General features: G+C 34.6%; 1 long non-coding RNA gene across 1 annotated transcript; it reads left to right on the forward strand.

Moving 5' to 3' along the window:
• The first annotated feature begins 3,311 nt into the window (after positions 1-3,311).
• Positions 3,312-10,468, forward strand: LOC134537217 (uncharacterized). Its single transcript, XR_010075977.1, has 2 exons — positions 3,312-3,434; positions 10,243-10,468. It is a non-coding gene; the product is annotated as an uncharacterized LOC134537217 (long non-coding RNA).
• The last annotated feature ends 6,563 nt before the right edge of the window (positions 10,469-17,031 follow it).

Here is a 17,031-nt window from a genome sequence, read left to right on the forward strand (position 1 = left end):
CAAAATGTGCTGCCTTTACGTTGATGGTGCTTCCAAAATGTGCTTCCATTTTGTTGATGGTGTTTCCAAATGTGCTGCCTTTTTTGATTGTGCTGTCTTTTCGTTGATGGTGCTTCCTTTTTGTTGATTTCGCGTAGTAAAATATGTAGTGACTGAATATTTACTAGTTCAAAACCTCTTGGTGTTACTAAAATATATTTCAAGGTCACTTGGTCCTTTAGTATGTATAAAAATTTCATGATGGTCTAAATGACTGTTATTATCTAAAGACGAAGAAGGTCCTGCGGTCCTGAAATGACTAGCCTATACGTCTGATATTGTCATGACTCGGTCTCATGGTCCATAGACAATTAGCCTGTATGTGTGGCTTTGTACATGAACGATTTATAGGTTATTCAGATTATCGAAAAATTATACTTTCATGTAAGGCATAGCGGTACTGTATTTAATTCGTTGGTCAGGTTTATTGTCTTGAGTTGTTTTTCGTAGATTGAATGATTAATAAATACCACGAAAGGTAATGGAAAATAAAATATTAAATATATTTAATATTTAGTTACACCTGACACTGGTCAAGCAGTGCGTTCATTACTTCTGGAACAATTAAGCAAAGTATAATGTTATTTATATCAATTTTCTCTTTATTATGTATTTCAGAGTATATTATACTCTTTGTAACTTGGATGTCCAGGTCCGATCTCAAGACACAATGCTAGCATGCTTAGGGCTTGGATGGTTGATCACCGTGTTGGAATGTTGGAGGTCGCCAGCAAGGCGGGGGACAACAACGGAAGCAACGGTACATGTGACTTTACTGGAGGGTGGTCCTAGCGGAATAAATTGAGGTCAACACCCTAGACACAGCAGTCAACACATAGTCGTGTGGGTATAGAGCTGCTGCTACAAATTCAAGCAAATGCTGTTCGATCCAGCTGCAAAGTACGCGGTAGTAACGCCAGGATTCCGCTGTGTGCACTACGTCACCGAGGATGGTTACTTCAACTAGAGGTCTGCAAATTCGGTCATCACTGGACCAGTGATTGTGACGAGGAGGCTCCGGACATAATCGAGACATCCTGCAACAAGGTAGATTGTGTCGTCTATTATCTAAGACCTGACAGTACATTACCGGCTTAGTCTCGTCTCGACCACCATGACGAAATGTGTAAACCTCCAAGGCTTCTCTAGTCAGTATGGATTTATTATCAAGGAACTTAGCATTGCAGATGAAGAAGGAAATGTAATAACACACTGTGTGTGGTAATTATTTTTAGCCGAATTGATAATTTAATAAAACATGTAAAAATTAACTTTAAGGTTTTTTTTCTAATGTGTCAACAAATCAATGATAGGATGGATTTGTATGTAGAACTAGAAGTATACCACATCTCTTGAAGAACACTGCATGGTATATAATGAAAGACTCTTGGGCTCAAGAAACTATACTATAGGTGGAAGGGATGATGCGGTTCCTAAGATTAAATAAGGGGAACTTTGTTGATTTTTTTTCTGTATACTACGATGATTTAATTGTGTTTGAGATGATGGGTTGAAGGATTAAATAATAAAACTGGACACACAGGCTTTTAAAGAAAACGAGAATGGAACTAACCATGTCTACAAAACAATAGAGAATAATGTGAAGTTCACAAGATCATAGATTGTGGTAAATCTCTGACAACTGAAATGCGGAAACGATATCATAAAATGAGTGATATTGATGCAGCTCATGATAATATTGATGACAGCTACGATGATGATGATGATAACTTTGCGTCTGTGATAGTGACACGGATGCGTGGATTTTAAGACTAATAATAACAAATATGTAAAGAAGATGGAAGCCGTAGCACATGAGACCAATTGTTCATCGAGAGACAATCCAAATGATTGAAGAATAGACTAAAACTTCTACTTGGTTCGCGAAATGCTGAAAATTTATACGTCCTCAAAGAAACATGAACTAAGAAATTCGAGGTTTATATAATAAAACCTCCTTTTTTTGATCTGATGTGTATTAATGGGAATAAATATACAGTTTAATATGAGTTTTATTAAATATATTTCTTACATATGTACTTTCAAGCTCTTGACGTCTACAGTATACATAAAGCATATAAAATATTTACGTACCTGTTTCTTCGTTTACCATGTATATTTTGCATTTTAAAATATGAATTTATTAAAGAAAAATGACTGAAATGTTGTGTGTTAGAAACCATAAGTCCGTCTATAACTGGTGTGATTTATAATACTGTGAAATTTTGAGGATAGTATGACCAATAGGATGTTAATATGATGATGTGACATTGGCTTGCTACTTCGCTTGAATGAAATTTAAATGTTAACTTTGTGATGAAATCTGCAAGTGCGTGCATTGCGTGTCCATTTCATATGTCGAATTTGCTTCCAAATGTGCTGCTTTTTTTCGTTGAGTGGGCTTCTATTTTTAATGTTGTTTTGACTCTAGTATTATTGTTGATGGTTCTTGATTTGACTAGCGTATTATTCCATACGGTGCATGTATATAAGCGAGTCCTAGACAGTAGGATGCTTAGTTTGTTACTGACGTTATCGGTGTAAGGATCGTCTAGTTTGTTTCTTCTGGTGTATTCATCATGTAATTACCTGTTCTTGCGAACTCGATGGCATCTTTACCGACTTTAACGACGAACTTGATGAAGGTTCTACCATCGTCTACGAGAACCTTGACGACAGCTACGACGGAGAAGGAGCAGATTCCGTTGACAACCACGGCGACAACACTGGAGGAGACTTCATCAGGCTCGATACCACCAGCAGAAAAGACTTTAATGCCGGTAGTGTTGGCTGTGCAGGAAAACTCGACGAACTTCGTTTCAGCCTCAATGGAGACTTCAATGGATGCCGAATCGACAACAACTAACGAACATCGGTGCTGTTACTGTTACAAGATTTTCTCAAACAGCAGCAATGCTCGATGGCATGAGAAGAGAGAATGTGCCAAGAACCTATATCGTAAAATGATTGTTTGTGAGAAATGTCATAAGCAGTTTGCCAGAAAAGATAATATGAAAACGCACATGAAGACATGCAAAGGTCCTGCTGTTCGGCAGAAAGTAAAGGTTTCGGTGCAACAGTGATGCATCGATGTTCATAAGAGTATGCCTGGAGATGTCGCAACTGCGGCAACGTCAGTATCTGCGGGCTGATTACGAGCACACACTTTGCGTTATAAGTTGCGATAAATAACAAAGGTTTGCGAAGAATATCGCAGGAACCAGCAACGTGATTACGAACACATCCTATTTCGTTAAACTTCGAATATTGATGACGTTGTGGCGGTATATATCGCAAACTTTGATTACGAGCACACTTTTCAAGTGATATTTATCGCACCGTAGCTACGTTATATATCACGAGCATTTCAACTGGTGATACGAAGCGAATGTGAGGTAAGTGATATAATTACTCTTAAAAATAATGTCCTCCCGTCCTAAAAACGTCATTATAATCGCACATTATTGTTTTAAATATAGTCGAGTACGATGTAAAGCGATGAAGTTTTCAAAGAGAGGAGGAGAACAGAAAGGGGAAAAAATGCGATGGTCGTTAGGACAGTAGGGGAATGGAATAGGCTGGAGTAGGAGTGTGTGGCGGCTGGGAGTGTGGACCAGTTCAGAAGGAGAGTGAGGGGGAAGTAGGGAAAATGCTTGCCACCGGGCACTTTGTACCCAATTGCAGCTAATTAAATTAAATTAAATTAAGTTAAAAGTAAACAATTGTTTTAGGTTAGTGTGTGCATATTTAACACGCGAACATTATTCTTAACATGCTATTTCTGTTTATTAATTGTACCATGGGATCATTGTTTTCAATTTATTTTTTTATTTATTTATTTTATTTATTCATTTCATTCCGTAGACCCCTTACAAACTGCTGGAGTTCTGGGATATGGAACATGTCAGTTTTATATACATTAAAAAATAACATATCTAAGATCAGCGCTTACACATAAACCCACAGCAATACATAAATACAGTAATCTATGTACAAAAGAATAACAAAAGTATGTATAGTATTTGATTACATATTTAGACACCATTTCACATATACATTTAGCTTGAGACTTTATTATATTTGACAGATTTATTAATTTTTTAATAGTGGATCTTCTTATTATATTATACAATACTAAATATCAAATGTGAGATAAAAGTTATTGTATTACAAGAAGTAGAATAAAATGTCAAACAGTTAGTATGTGAGAAATTCATCCACTGTATAGAATGTCTGAGATAAAAGAAATATTTTAAGGTTCTTCTGGAATTTTTTATTATTTTGTTTGCTTAGCTCTTTCAGACTCTCAGGTAACTTATTAAATAGTTTTATGCCTGAGAAAATTGCACCCTTCTGACTTAGCTTGAGTCTGTTAAGTGGCAAGTGGAGGTCATTTCTATTTCTGGTATTGTATGTGTGCACATCTGAGCTTTTTAAAAAGTAGTCAAAATTCTTTACTACAAATTTAATTGTAGAATATATATATTGTGAAGGAAAAGTAAGAATGTTAAGTTTTTTGAATAATGGTCTGCAAGAGTCCAGTTTTTTTGCTCCCGTCATAATTCTGATGACTCTCTTCTGTATAATGAAAATGTGCTTGCTATGGGAAGATTGTGCCCAGAAAATTATACCAAATGACATTATTGAATGAAAGTATGCATAGTATACTTGCTTAAGTGACTCTAGGTTCATATAATGAGCCAAAGTACGTAATGAAAAGCAGGCTGCATTTAGTTTAGGTATAATGTTGTGTATGTGTGTGTTCCCATTCAAACAACTATCTAAATGAAGACCTAAGAATTTGGTATTCATGCATCCCTTTATGACTGTAACTCCGTAATTAACTTGCAAGTCATTATTCTGCACGTAGCTTGTGTTAAATTTAAGAAATGCTGTTTTTTCTAGATTTAATGTTAATTTGTTTGCTTCGAACCATATTTTTAAGTTGCGAAGCGTTTCATGTATATTGTTAGTTAGAGTCTGATGGTTAGCTTGAGTGAAAAGTATGCTGGTATCATCAGCAAAGAGAACTGCATTAGCTTTATCAGCTATATAACAAGGCAAGTCATTTATATACAAGATAAAAAGCAATGGACCAAGAATAGACCCTTGTGGGACACCACATTTGTTTACACCTACTTCCGAGAATATTTCACCGTTGTCTTGATCCGTTATGGCTACTTGTTGATATCGCTGAGTTAGATAGGATGTGAACCATTGTAATTCAGTGCCTTGAATACCATAATGATACAGTTTGTCTAGAAGTATCTTGTGGTCCACACAGTCGAAAGCTTTGGTTAAGTCGCAAAAAAGACCCACAGCCTTCTCTCTCTTATCTAGGGATTTTAGTACTATTGATGTTAATTTAAACGCTGCGTCATCAATGGATTTACCACTGCGAAATCCATACTGATCTTTAGTCAATAGGTTATTTGACTCAAGGTATTTAGACAGTCTTTTATGTACTAATTTCTCCATTATCTTAGCAAATGTTGATATAAGTGAAATGGGTCTGTAGTTTGACATTAAATTCGCATCATTCTTTTTATGGAGAGGTTTAACAATGGTAAATTTTAATCGTTCTGGAAAGATACCTGTTGAAAATGATTTATTAAATATGTTACTAAGAGGGGCACTGATCTTGTTGATACATTTCTTGAGTAGTACACTTGATATTTGATCATAGCCTGTAGAAGTTTTAGGAGCTAAAGAGTGTACAATTTCACAAATTTCTGTAGGTGTTGTGGGGGTAAATACAAAATTACACGTTTTTCTAGGCAGAGTTTGCTGCATAAGTTTTATGGGGTTATTTTTTGTCGACAGATTTTTGAATAGCATATCAACTATTTCTAAGAAGTAGGTGTTAAAAGCATTTGCTACATTTGTTGCTTCTACTAACGATTTCCCATTTACTATTACAGTAATAGGGTAGTTTGACTTAGGCTTGTTACTTTTACCAGTCATATGTTTAATTATATCCCAAGTAGTTTTAGCCTTGTTTTTTGATTTTGATACTAAATTTTGAAGGTGGAACTGCTTAGCTTTATCAATGACTCTGCTTAGTATTTTGCTATAATTCTTATAGTAAGATTTGAGTACAGCGTCATTTGACGTCCTGCAAAGCAAATACAGCTCTCTTTTCCTTTTACACGACGTTTTTATGCCTTTGGTTAACCACAGATTTTGATATCCCTCCCTCACCTGAACTAATTTTGGAGGGAAATTTGCTTCAAAAAGCCTTAAGAAGGTTGAGTGAAATAAATTAAACTGTAAATTTGTATCATTATCAGTGGATGTATTAATCCAGTTTTCCTTTTTTAAATCAGCTATAAAATGTATTACTGATATGTTATCTATTGCCCTTATTTTTTTAAGTTTGTTTTGTTTATTCCTTTTTTCCATTGTAAGTTCAATATTGTGCAGCTGTATAACCTGAGCATCATGATCAGATAACGCATTTATCAGTGGAATAACAATATATTTATCCAAATTTTGTTTTTCAATAAATATATTGTCAATTATAGTAGCAGAAGTTGATTGTATTCTGGTGGCAAACTGAACAGTGGGAGTAAGATTAAAGGATCCTAATAAGGAGTTTAAACGTTGTTTATAATGACTGTCTTCTAAATAGTTTATATTAAAATCCCCACAAATAATAGTTTCAATATTTGTCCTGATCTTTTTTAATAACAGCAGTTCTAATTGCTTTAAAAATATCTCAAATATTCCTGTTGGGGATCTGTAAACAGAAATTATCAGAACTCTCTTGGAAAGTAATTTCACTAAGGCTACAGTACATTCAAAATCTTTTTCAGCACAATATTTATCAACATTAACAGTTTCGGTTTTGATGTTGTCTTGTATAAAGATACATACTCCGCCTCCCGAGAATTTATTCCTACAATAGTGTGACACCAGTTTAAATCCTGGAATTCTAATTTGTGGAACTTGAATAGACTTTAGATGGTGTTCAGATAGACATACTATATTAACCTTAGTCTTATTTTCTACCTCAAACATGTCTAAGGCTTCAATAAACAAGTCAACTTTATTTACAATACTTCGAATGTTTTGATGGAAAATAGTGAGATGACTTTCAGGGGTCAGTCTGTTGTAGATCTGGCATTGACTGGTTTCATTTGTACATATTCCCGGCCTAAAAAATGTTTACTATTTTCATTTGACTTCTTTCTTATCACCCACTTATCGAGTAAGGTAGCCCTACAGGTTATTTTTTCTTTATCTAACACATCGTTGTTATTCTCCCTTATTACCCATCTATCTAAAAAGGTACACTGTTTGACATGTACTTTATTTTGTATACTGCACAACTGATTGTAGATCAATGATGCAATGTGTTGTTTTCCTCTGTTGTTTAGATGCTGACCATGCCTAGTATGTAGTGCTCTATCTAATTTACTTATATCAACATATTTTACATTGTTGAACTGCATGCATAAGTTTTGAATATTTGTATTTGTAACACTAATAGCAGCATTTACACAAGATGAGCTATCTAAATCATATCTAATGGGAAGACTCACTACAACTATAGTTTTGTTGCTCAAGGCTTTGAGTGACTCACTGAGGGTATGAACTGCTTCCATGCCTTGATTTTTGGCCACATCGTTCGAGCCACCAATTATCACCACATAGTCATAATTTTTTACAGATGCTGAATCTTCAAGAAAACCTTTCATTGCTTCTTTTAGAGGGGCCCCTGGTTTAGTTACACCAAATGCATTGATGTTATTACTGTAGTCAGATATCAGTTCAGATAAGCCTCTGGCATGACTGTCGCCGACAATTAATACACGATTCTGCTGTTCAGTCTTGTTTATTTTGTTGCATTTATTTTTGTTGACTTTGCCATCGTTTTTACTGCTGCTAATGGGGTGGATGCTATTCCTGTGGGTGTTTCTTGCTTTGTTGTAGGTAGTTTTTGAGGCTTGTCCCATTGCCGAAGAGATCGCCTGACAAGGTACTGAAATTTCTGAATCTTCAAACTTGCGGGTGTTTTGTTTTTCGCAGGAGATGTTCTTACTACGTGATATTTCCCTTCTTGGGGACGAGGTTATGGCATTCTCAAAATCCGTTTGATGACTAGGCTTGTTACCGTGTTTACCTGTAGCAACATCCGAGAGATGTGGAAAATCACGCGAATTTCTAAAGACTGAAAACCTATTCGAGAGTTGCATGATGTTGGGTGGAGAGCAGATGGGTGGTCTACACGTATTATGTTTCGTCGTGTTCACCCACGTGTTATCAGTCTTTTCAGGATATTTTAGTGCTGATTTTTGTGTAGAAAGTTCTTCTGTTAAAATTTTTACTATTTCTTTCAGTGATGCAATCTCCTCTGTTAAACTCTGAATTATTTGTTTGTACTCACAGTTCTCAAGCGATCCATGATTTGCATTACCATTATTCACTGCATCGCCATTTTCTTCTGCACATGTTGTGCAAAGCCATTTATCTTCCGGAATATTCTGTTCTTCCACTTCACAACACTTTCCAAAATGAAACCACGAATCACAATTTTCACAGAGGATGCCATTTCGCACAGCCTTGTAACATTTACCGCATTTTGCATTTTTTAAGACTTTATTTTTATTTGTAACACTGGAATACGACTTGCGAACAGACGCCATGTTTCGCTCTCTCCTCTTGATAGTTTGTGTGGAATAATTATGAAGTGGTTTAAATACGATAAAAGTAGGTAATAAGAATATTAATAAATGCTGTGTCATAGCTTATCAAATTAATCCTAACCTAAAGAGCGATATTATTTACACGCACATTATGAACTCAACATAGCTATAAATAGTTCAAATAGGCTACTTATGTATATTTTGTGTTCGGGTATTTGCTCAACATGCAATTTTTTTTAATCTGTGCGCTTGTAGACTTCAGACAGTAAATTGTATATTTCTCTATTTAGTTTCAGAAAGCTATTTCCGGCCTCCTTGTGTGTTCAATTGTGCAAGACATTTTTCATTTGTGCTCATTCATTTACATATTGGCTCTATTACCTAAATGTGTTAACATTGGTAATTGTTAACAAGTGGGGCTGATCATAAAACAAATAACTTGATGAATAATTTATTTATGAATTCCCCTCCTTAAACAGGATGATTCTATTAAATAACATTTCGAGCTTTTATGTAGGGGAGGCAAGGCTTTATTATAAAAATAAGTTTATGAAAACGGTAATTTTGAGTTCCTATTATTAACCTTGATACTTATTTCTGTTGAGATATTTCAAGTTGTTTACTGTTTAAATTGTTGGTTATGTGTGGGTAGCTACACTTCAAATACTGCAAACCTATTCATGTCTACAGTTGGATAGGTTAGCTACATTTTAAATATTGTATAATGAGGTAAATCTGGTGAAAAGCTACTTGTCCATATGTTTTTTTAAAATTATTTATTAGTTTTCAGACATTAATTCCAATAATTAACATAGGCTATCAATACTGTAACATTGTTTTACTAATATAAAATTAAGCTTACCTCACCTAACCAACCATCCACACATATTTTGTAGTACAATTAATGTAACTAACCTAACTTAACTAACCATTCTCACAGATCCACACTATTTTTTTGTTATTTTTAATTCATCTAACAAACTTAATGGTGGGAATGGCTGGTTTGATTAGGTTAATTACAAATACTTGAAAGTAGTGTAGACAGTTTATTAGGTTATGGTAGATATATTAAATATACTGTGAACTCATTTTAACAGTTTTTAAGAATTATATATTGTAACACAGCTAACTCTAACCTAACCAACCACACTACAGTTTATACCTATTATTTTTTTTGGTAACATAACTTAAGAAACAGTTCACAAAATCACACAGTAAGTATTTTTAATGTAGCTTACTTAAGTCAACCAATCATTCTCATGTCTAAATTTTTTGATTTACCTAACCTAACAAGCTATTAAAATGGCATATTTCTAGTTTAACTGCTTGAAGAATTACAACACACTCATGGAGAATTGTTGGAAAAGAAGTCGAAAAGTTAAAATTGTTTTTAGAAATTAAAGAAAAATGAATGCAGTTATGCGTTACATCGAGGAATATTAGCTCAATAATATCATCTTAAAAATTATTTTTATTAATCAGGCCCTCTTGTTAACAATTAGTAGCCTACCAAACTATATTACACTAATTTAGTTAATGTTTGAAAATATTTCAGGTTCTACACAATGGCCTTTGCTGCCTTTCTGCTAGCTATCGAACTGGAGGAGAAGGCAGAGAAGATTGTTAAGAAACCATCAAAATCCCTTCGAATTGCCAGATTGCACCCTCATAGCAGTTGGAAAACCTTAGAAAATGAAGAAACATGAAGAAACGAGCTATGCAATTTAATAAATACTTTGTTATCAAGTTTGTTGCATTTATTAAAGAAATTGTGAAAATAAGTGTTCACTCATTTCCATGTTTGTATACAAAAAATTATTTCTTAACACAATATTTTCTCATAATTGGCAATTTTAGCACATGCCTCTAGCATGCCTTTTAACTTTTCTTTAAGTTCTTTGATGCATTTTTAATCAAATTGCTGGTTACCATTTCAGAAGCACATATTCCCAATGCTTCTCATCAGCTGCCAGCTGTCTTTCTTGAATGTTGTTTATCAGCTGCCAGCTATCTTTCTTGAATGCTGCTCAACTGATCTTTTTTTATTATTATTTTTAAATTGTACTATTGATCATTACCAGTATGAATTGTATAGGTTACTCTAGGTATCATAGAGGCAGAGTTATAATAAAGAAGGTGCTAATAACAAAGTACAGATTCTATAAAGTATGCTGACTAAAAGAATTATCAAGGTTTTTCCAGTCAAATATTTCACAATGCTTGTATCTAACCATTCTTTACTTTTTTTTGTGTAAACAAGATATAACATGGAAGAATTTCATTAGACTAGCTGACTATCAATGCAAGTTCCAGCAGGTACAACTGCTTATTGTTGCTAGTGAGCCCATTTGTATACAGTATTGACATTGTTTCATGTGGACGAATATAAAAAAAATATTTTGAACTAATTTTTATTATTGTAAGTTTAGAATCAATGTAGGTATGTTTATTGAGACTGAGACAAGTACAAACAAATTAAATGACACACATTGCATTTAGCTAGATAATTCAGGAACAAATATTGACTTACTTAGTATGATTCATCTTGCGATAAAGTTTGGTACAGCTCCATTCCTTGCACCTCCCCAGTCAACACTCTGCATCTTATGAATTTTTATCATCACTCACTGTTCAGAATAACCAATAACCATTAAATCTGTGCTTAGATGTGTGTGAACATTAAAATAAGCAATTTTTGAGCTAGTATCTTTCTTAAAATATGTGATGAAGCATTTAAACAGCTTATTTAACTATATTAAGTAAAATTTAACTTAAATAAAAGACTAATACAGTAAATTAATATGTAACAAATTATGACTGATGGCCATTATAACAAATATCCATAAAAAACTCTTAGGTTTCTTGGCTATCTTATGAAAACACAAGGATTGTAAGAGGTCTTGTTTTAATAATGAACCTACCAGGGGTATATGCAGGGGCAAGAGGAATATATGCCTCCCCCAAAATTCTTAAAAGAAAAATCTATATCCCCCCCCCCCCCCACCACCAAAAAAAAATAAAGCCAACAGGATAAGTGCTTCTATACCACTTTCCTCCTCCCCATCCCCCTTCCTCCCTCATAACAAAATTCTGCATACACTTCTGAGTAGAACAACTTTAATTTTTTTTTAATATGAACTATTAACACTTCCATGTTTATGCAAGTCATTTTTTTGTGTTTCATTTTAAATGTAGCACACCTCCAATTTCTCTCTGTCAACTTTCAGGTATCTTAACTACTTAATTTTCACCACTCTTATTTTAAACCCACTACACCAATCTCAAACAACAAAATTGGAAGCATACCAGTATTGAAAAAAATATATATTTAATTTTCAAATAAATATTTGGAAAAGTATAGGATAAACAAAATGCATGACTAACACAATATAATGTCTACCAGAGGTTGAGGGACAAAACCACCTTCTAGAATCTACATCATTCCCAATGATGCTGTACCGAATATTTGGATAATTCACTGGTCAAGGCTGCTCAGAAATATAACTTGGATAATATTGCCAGCTGTTATCTTAGCAGCTATTGCTTAAGCTGCTCTTTTTATTGCAGCATATATCATGTTGATCCATTACTGAATTTAAAAAAAATGGATTAAATAATTGGAATGCATGTACATGAGAAATTGTTCAAACTGAATATTATTTTACATATTAAACCATCAATTTCTAAACTTGCTGAGAAAAAGTAATCTATTAATTTATCTTAATGGAAAAAAAAAGGGGGAGGGGAGAATTAAAATTATTGAATATTTCAAGACAGTTTTTAAAATAATTGCAGCATATTAATAATTTACATACATGTTGGATCATTAACCAACTTGAATGCCATCTTGAAAACAAAGTTGTTAACTCAGTACTTACTCTAATTACTCAGTACTTAGTTTCACTTGTTTAAGTCATTGGTGAGATTAAATTAAACAGCAATTAAGAAAAACATAGCAATGAACTTTCATATCCTCAGATTATAAAAAAAAACTGTTCTTACACTGAAAATTTTCAAGAACTGTTCCATAATAACTGTTTAAAATGTCAATCTTTTTAAATTGAAACATTATGGGCCTAATTTTATCCTTAGAATATGCAACCCAATACACTGAAGAGTTTAAAACAGACTTCAAAAAATGAAAATACAAAAAGTAGCCCATATCTTCTCCATTGTAATTGAAGGCTGCTGCTTACATAAAAATTGTAATGCTATATTCACTAAAGAAAAAAAAAAAGAAAACTAATATTTTGCCAATGGTCAATGGTTTTTAATGTCCCTAAACGTTTGTTAAGCCTCTTTGTCAGTTAAATCCACAGATACATGCAAGCTTCACATTCATTATTTGAAGAAAAATTGGCTGCAAACTCTCTGTGGCTCTTAATAAACCACACCATGATTTCTGTTGGGCAGCAGTAACTTTACCAGTGCCACTCTAAGGCTTATTTTAACTGAGAACACAAATATTCAACACAGTGCCCTCTTTAATAGCGGCATGTGCACTCTAATCAAGAAAACCACAAATTTAAATAATTTTCTGTAATTAAACTTTACCAAGTGTACGAAGGGAGTAAAAAATGTTTGAGTGACCTATAATATAAATATTAGAAAAATTATTTTTATTTACGAATGGTACTAATATCTTGGAAACATTGTTTCAAAACACTTGTATATAAAATATACGAAAGCACATGAGTATTAAAATATATTTATAAAATTTTAACTGATTAGATTACATAAACTAGAAAGCTCACCGCTGGAAATATGTTAAAAAGTGTAGTTTTTATTAGGTATGCTAATAACCACTTAAATATATCATTAACCACATATATGTATAACTTTGAAGTATAAGGTTATGTTTTTACACAAGCACACAAAACTTGACTAAATATTTTTTTTTTAATTCCACTCTTCATATCATATCAATAATAGGTAAAATAAAAACAGACACGGGTTCGTGGTAATTAGTTGTTCCTTTAATTTTGTAACCTGTAGAGTGGCCTCATTTTTATTCTATTGAAGTTTAAACATGCTTCTCGTTCGATGTTTATGTTTACATGGCAAGACGCAGTTAGCCACAATGACGACGCGAAATCTTTAACTGCATTTTCAATTTAAACTTCTACGAAAAAGGCAGCAAAAAAGCTTTAAAGACTTTATTTAAGAAATTAGTGCATTAAAAAAGATTATTTTGTTCCAAGTAACACTAAGTATTCATGATTCACTTACAAAATAGTCTGTTCGACGAACATATTAATTGTTCAATTGTTGCTTGTCCTCTGACGTCATGGATTCGTATCGCAGGTCAGCGTTACCGTGAAAAATAACGAAACGCATATCGCAAGGTGGGTCGTAATCACCAAATGCGATACGTGTTTCGTTACCGCGTGAAGAATAACGCTAGTCGTCGATGGTGTTCGTAATCAGCCCGCTGGATCGGGTCTGAAAGGTTCGTCTTCATCAGCAAGGTATCCTTGCAGCTACTGCGATATGTCGTTCACTTTTTCTCATGTAGCACGAAGACATGAGAGGAGTAAATGCAAGAAGAATCCATCTCGCATGAAGTTCCGCTGTGATGAGTGTCATGAATGGTTTACACGTAATGATAGTTTGCGACGGCATGTGAAAAAATGCAACGGTAAAGTCCGTGTGTCTACTGAAGAACTACCTGTAGAAATTTCGACTCCTCGCTTTAGATTGGAGACTCGTAAGCGTACAAGCAAGAAAACCAATGTGCAGCAACCGATTGCTATAACGTCTGGACATGAAAATAAACCTAATACTGTGTTCGGTGCATTACAAGTGAATGATAATGGGTTATACTTGGCGCAGTCTGCATTTCGTGGAAAATTGAAAGATTACTATTGTCTAAATACGTTAGGTGAGTCAAAAGACATTTGTAATTTTCTTGATGATATCAGAGAGGACATAATCAATCAGCTTACTGATGATGTAGCAACAAACGGTCCATCAAAATATAACTTTACTGTATGGACTGTATATATGGAAAGCCGTATCCATTCGAAGACGAAGTGAGGAAGTGTGCATTCAAGACATCGGCTGCAGTAATTTACAGTTCTGACGATGTGAAGCAAACTGTTAAAAAAACGTTATCCAGAAACTCTGTCAAGAAGAGGAGGACTATGTCTGTAAAGGTTCTGGTTGGTCTCTGTCTAGTATAAACCGATTGGAGCTAAGAATTAGTCATTTCACGCCTATGCAGGGCTTTCGTAAGTGATCCTGTAGTAAAATATAGATTTTGTAATAAAATTTATTTTGTGAAAGAATTTGCGATGTTTTATTTACGAACCTGTCACTATTATGTTAAATTGTTGTTATATTTATTTTTTCTTCAGCATCCAGAATCGTACCAAGGACCTAAGTCGATCTAATTAATCATTTTATTGGTTGCAAAATTTATTTAATGAGTTTTGAACTTTTTCCTGAATTTCTAGCATTGAAATTACGAATTTCTAGCATTGAAATTACGAATTTCCAAGTTGGCGTACATGATGGCTTATAAGATGATGGTAGTAGAGGATTTTAAGCCTCTTTAAGAATTTTGAACATGGTTTATTGAAATTATTATTTTTTTACATAAAATTAAACATTATTGCATCGATCGAGTATCGAACCAAGGACATGAACTGATCGAATCAATATGTAAATTAATGAGTGATTTATTTAATTAATTATGGATTTTTCCCGAATTTCTAGCTAAATAATTACACGATTCCAAGATGGCTGCCATAACGAAACATGCAACATTAATAGGATCCAATATGGCGGTCATAATTTAAAGTGTAACGATAACATCGTACTCAACCAAGATGGTGGGCATAACGAAACATGCAACAATTAAATATAATCCAAGATGTCGACCATAACGATATGTTCAACATTGGTTTTAAGTAATAATTTATTTAATTTTTATTATTTAATTCGATTAGTTATTTTTTTAATGATTTTTAATTTTTTTCCCGTTTTCTAACATAAAAATTATTGATTTTCAAGATGGCGGACATGACGGTTAGGTAAAGTTAGGTTAGGTTAGGTTAGGTTAGGTTAGCATAGATTAGCATATGGATTAGGTTAGGTTAGGTTAGGTTAGGTTAGGTTAGCATAGATTAGCATAGATTGGCATATGGATTAGCATGGATTAGATGACATTATCCAAGAGGCTGGCAACATCGAGGGTCGCAAGGCTAAAGGTCAGGGTCGAATTTCAATGTCAGGGTCAAATTTCAAGGTCAAGGTCTAAGGTCAAGGTCATAGTTAAAGGTCTAGGTCAAACTTAAAGGTCAAAGGTCAAAACTTAAAGGTCAAAGGCAAAGCTCAAGGTCAAGGTCAAATGTCAAGGTCATAGTTAAAGGTCAAGGGTCAAGGTCTATGTTCAAGGTCAATGTTCAAGGTCAAAGTTCAAGGTCAAGGTCAAAGGTAAAGGTCATTGTTTAAGGTCATGGCCAAAGATCAAGGTCATAATTAAAGGTCAAGGGTCAAGGTCAAGGTTAATGTTCAAGGTCAAAGTCAATGTTCAAGGTCGGCTCCTGGATCCTGCGCCTGTCCTTGAATCGGTATTTTCCATCTACTGTAACGGGACATTTTTTCGTGCGTACATGGCTGATGAACGTTACGGGACACTTTTTCGTGTGTGCATGATCGAAGGAAGTGACATAATCCCTTAATCCCCCTCCGCCCTCCGGTGTCCTCATACGAACCAAATACATCTACTCACGAGTCCCTGGCCACAACTCCTACGCTTAAGTTCTAACGGTGATGTACAGTTGACCGGGCAACACTAATAATGAATTTACATGCTAATATAGGGCCCCGCTGGGCCGTATTTCGGCTGTGTGTACTCGTTTCGGTGCTGTGTGCACTGGGATGTATGTGGCCTTGGCTGAGGCAAGTCGCGGTTTTTTAAATTGTCGCTGGACATCTGTGTCGCAGTCAGGGATAGAATGTATAAAAACATTAGGGTGTGCCGGGAGTTTGCCAGGCCGCCGTTTCCTCATATGCTGGTCCGGGAGCGTGTGACAGCGATACCGGGAACTCTTACGTTCCCATAACTCGCTATGTGGTCGCCAATATAAATAGTGCAACCCCGTCACTTTATTCGAATCATTGGAAACGTCGGCGGGGCGCGATGTGTGCGATTTTAAGATTAAAGGTGGCTCACGGTCCAGAAGAAGTAAAATAGCTGTCGCATGTTGCTTGGCTCTATTTTTAATAGTGTAGGTGTCAGGCGGGGGGAGGTCACCCTTTCCCCTCAGTTAGTTGGCTAACTGATGCATGAGAGTGTCGTGATGTCTGTAGTTAGAGGCGTGTGGAGTGTGCGCAAAAA

Source organism: Bacillus rossius, chromosome 12, assembly GCF_032445375.1.
Source record: "Bacillus rossius redtenbacheri isolate Brsri chromosome 12, Brsri_v3, whole genome shotgun sequence".
Taxonomy (NCBI): domain Eukaryota; kingdom Metazoa; phylum Arthropoda; class Insecta; order Phasmatodea; family Bacillidae; genus Bacillus; species Bacillus rossius.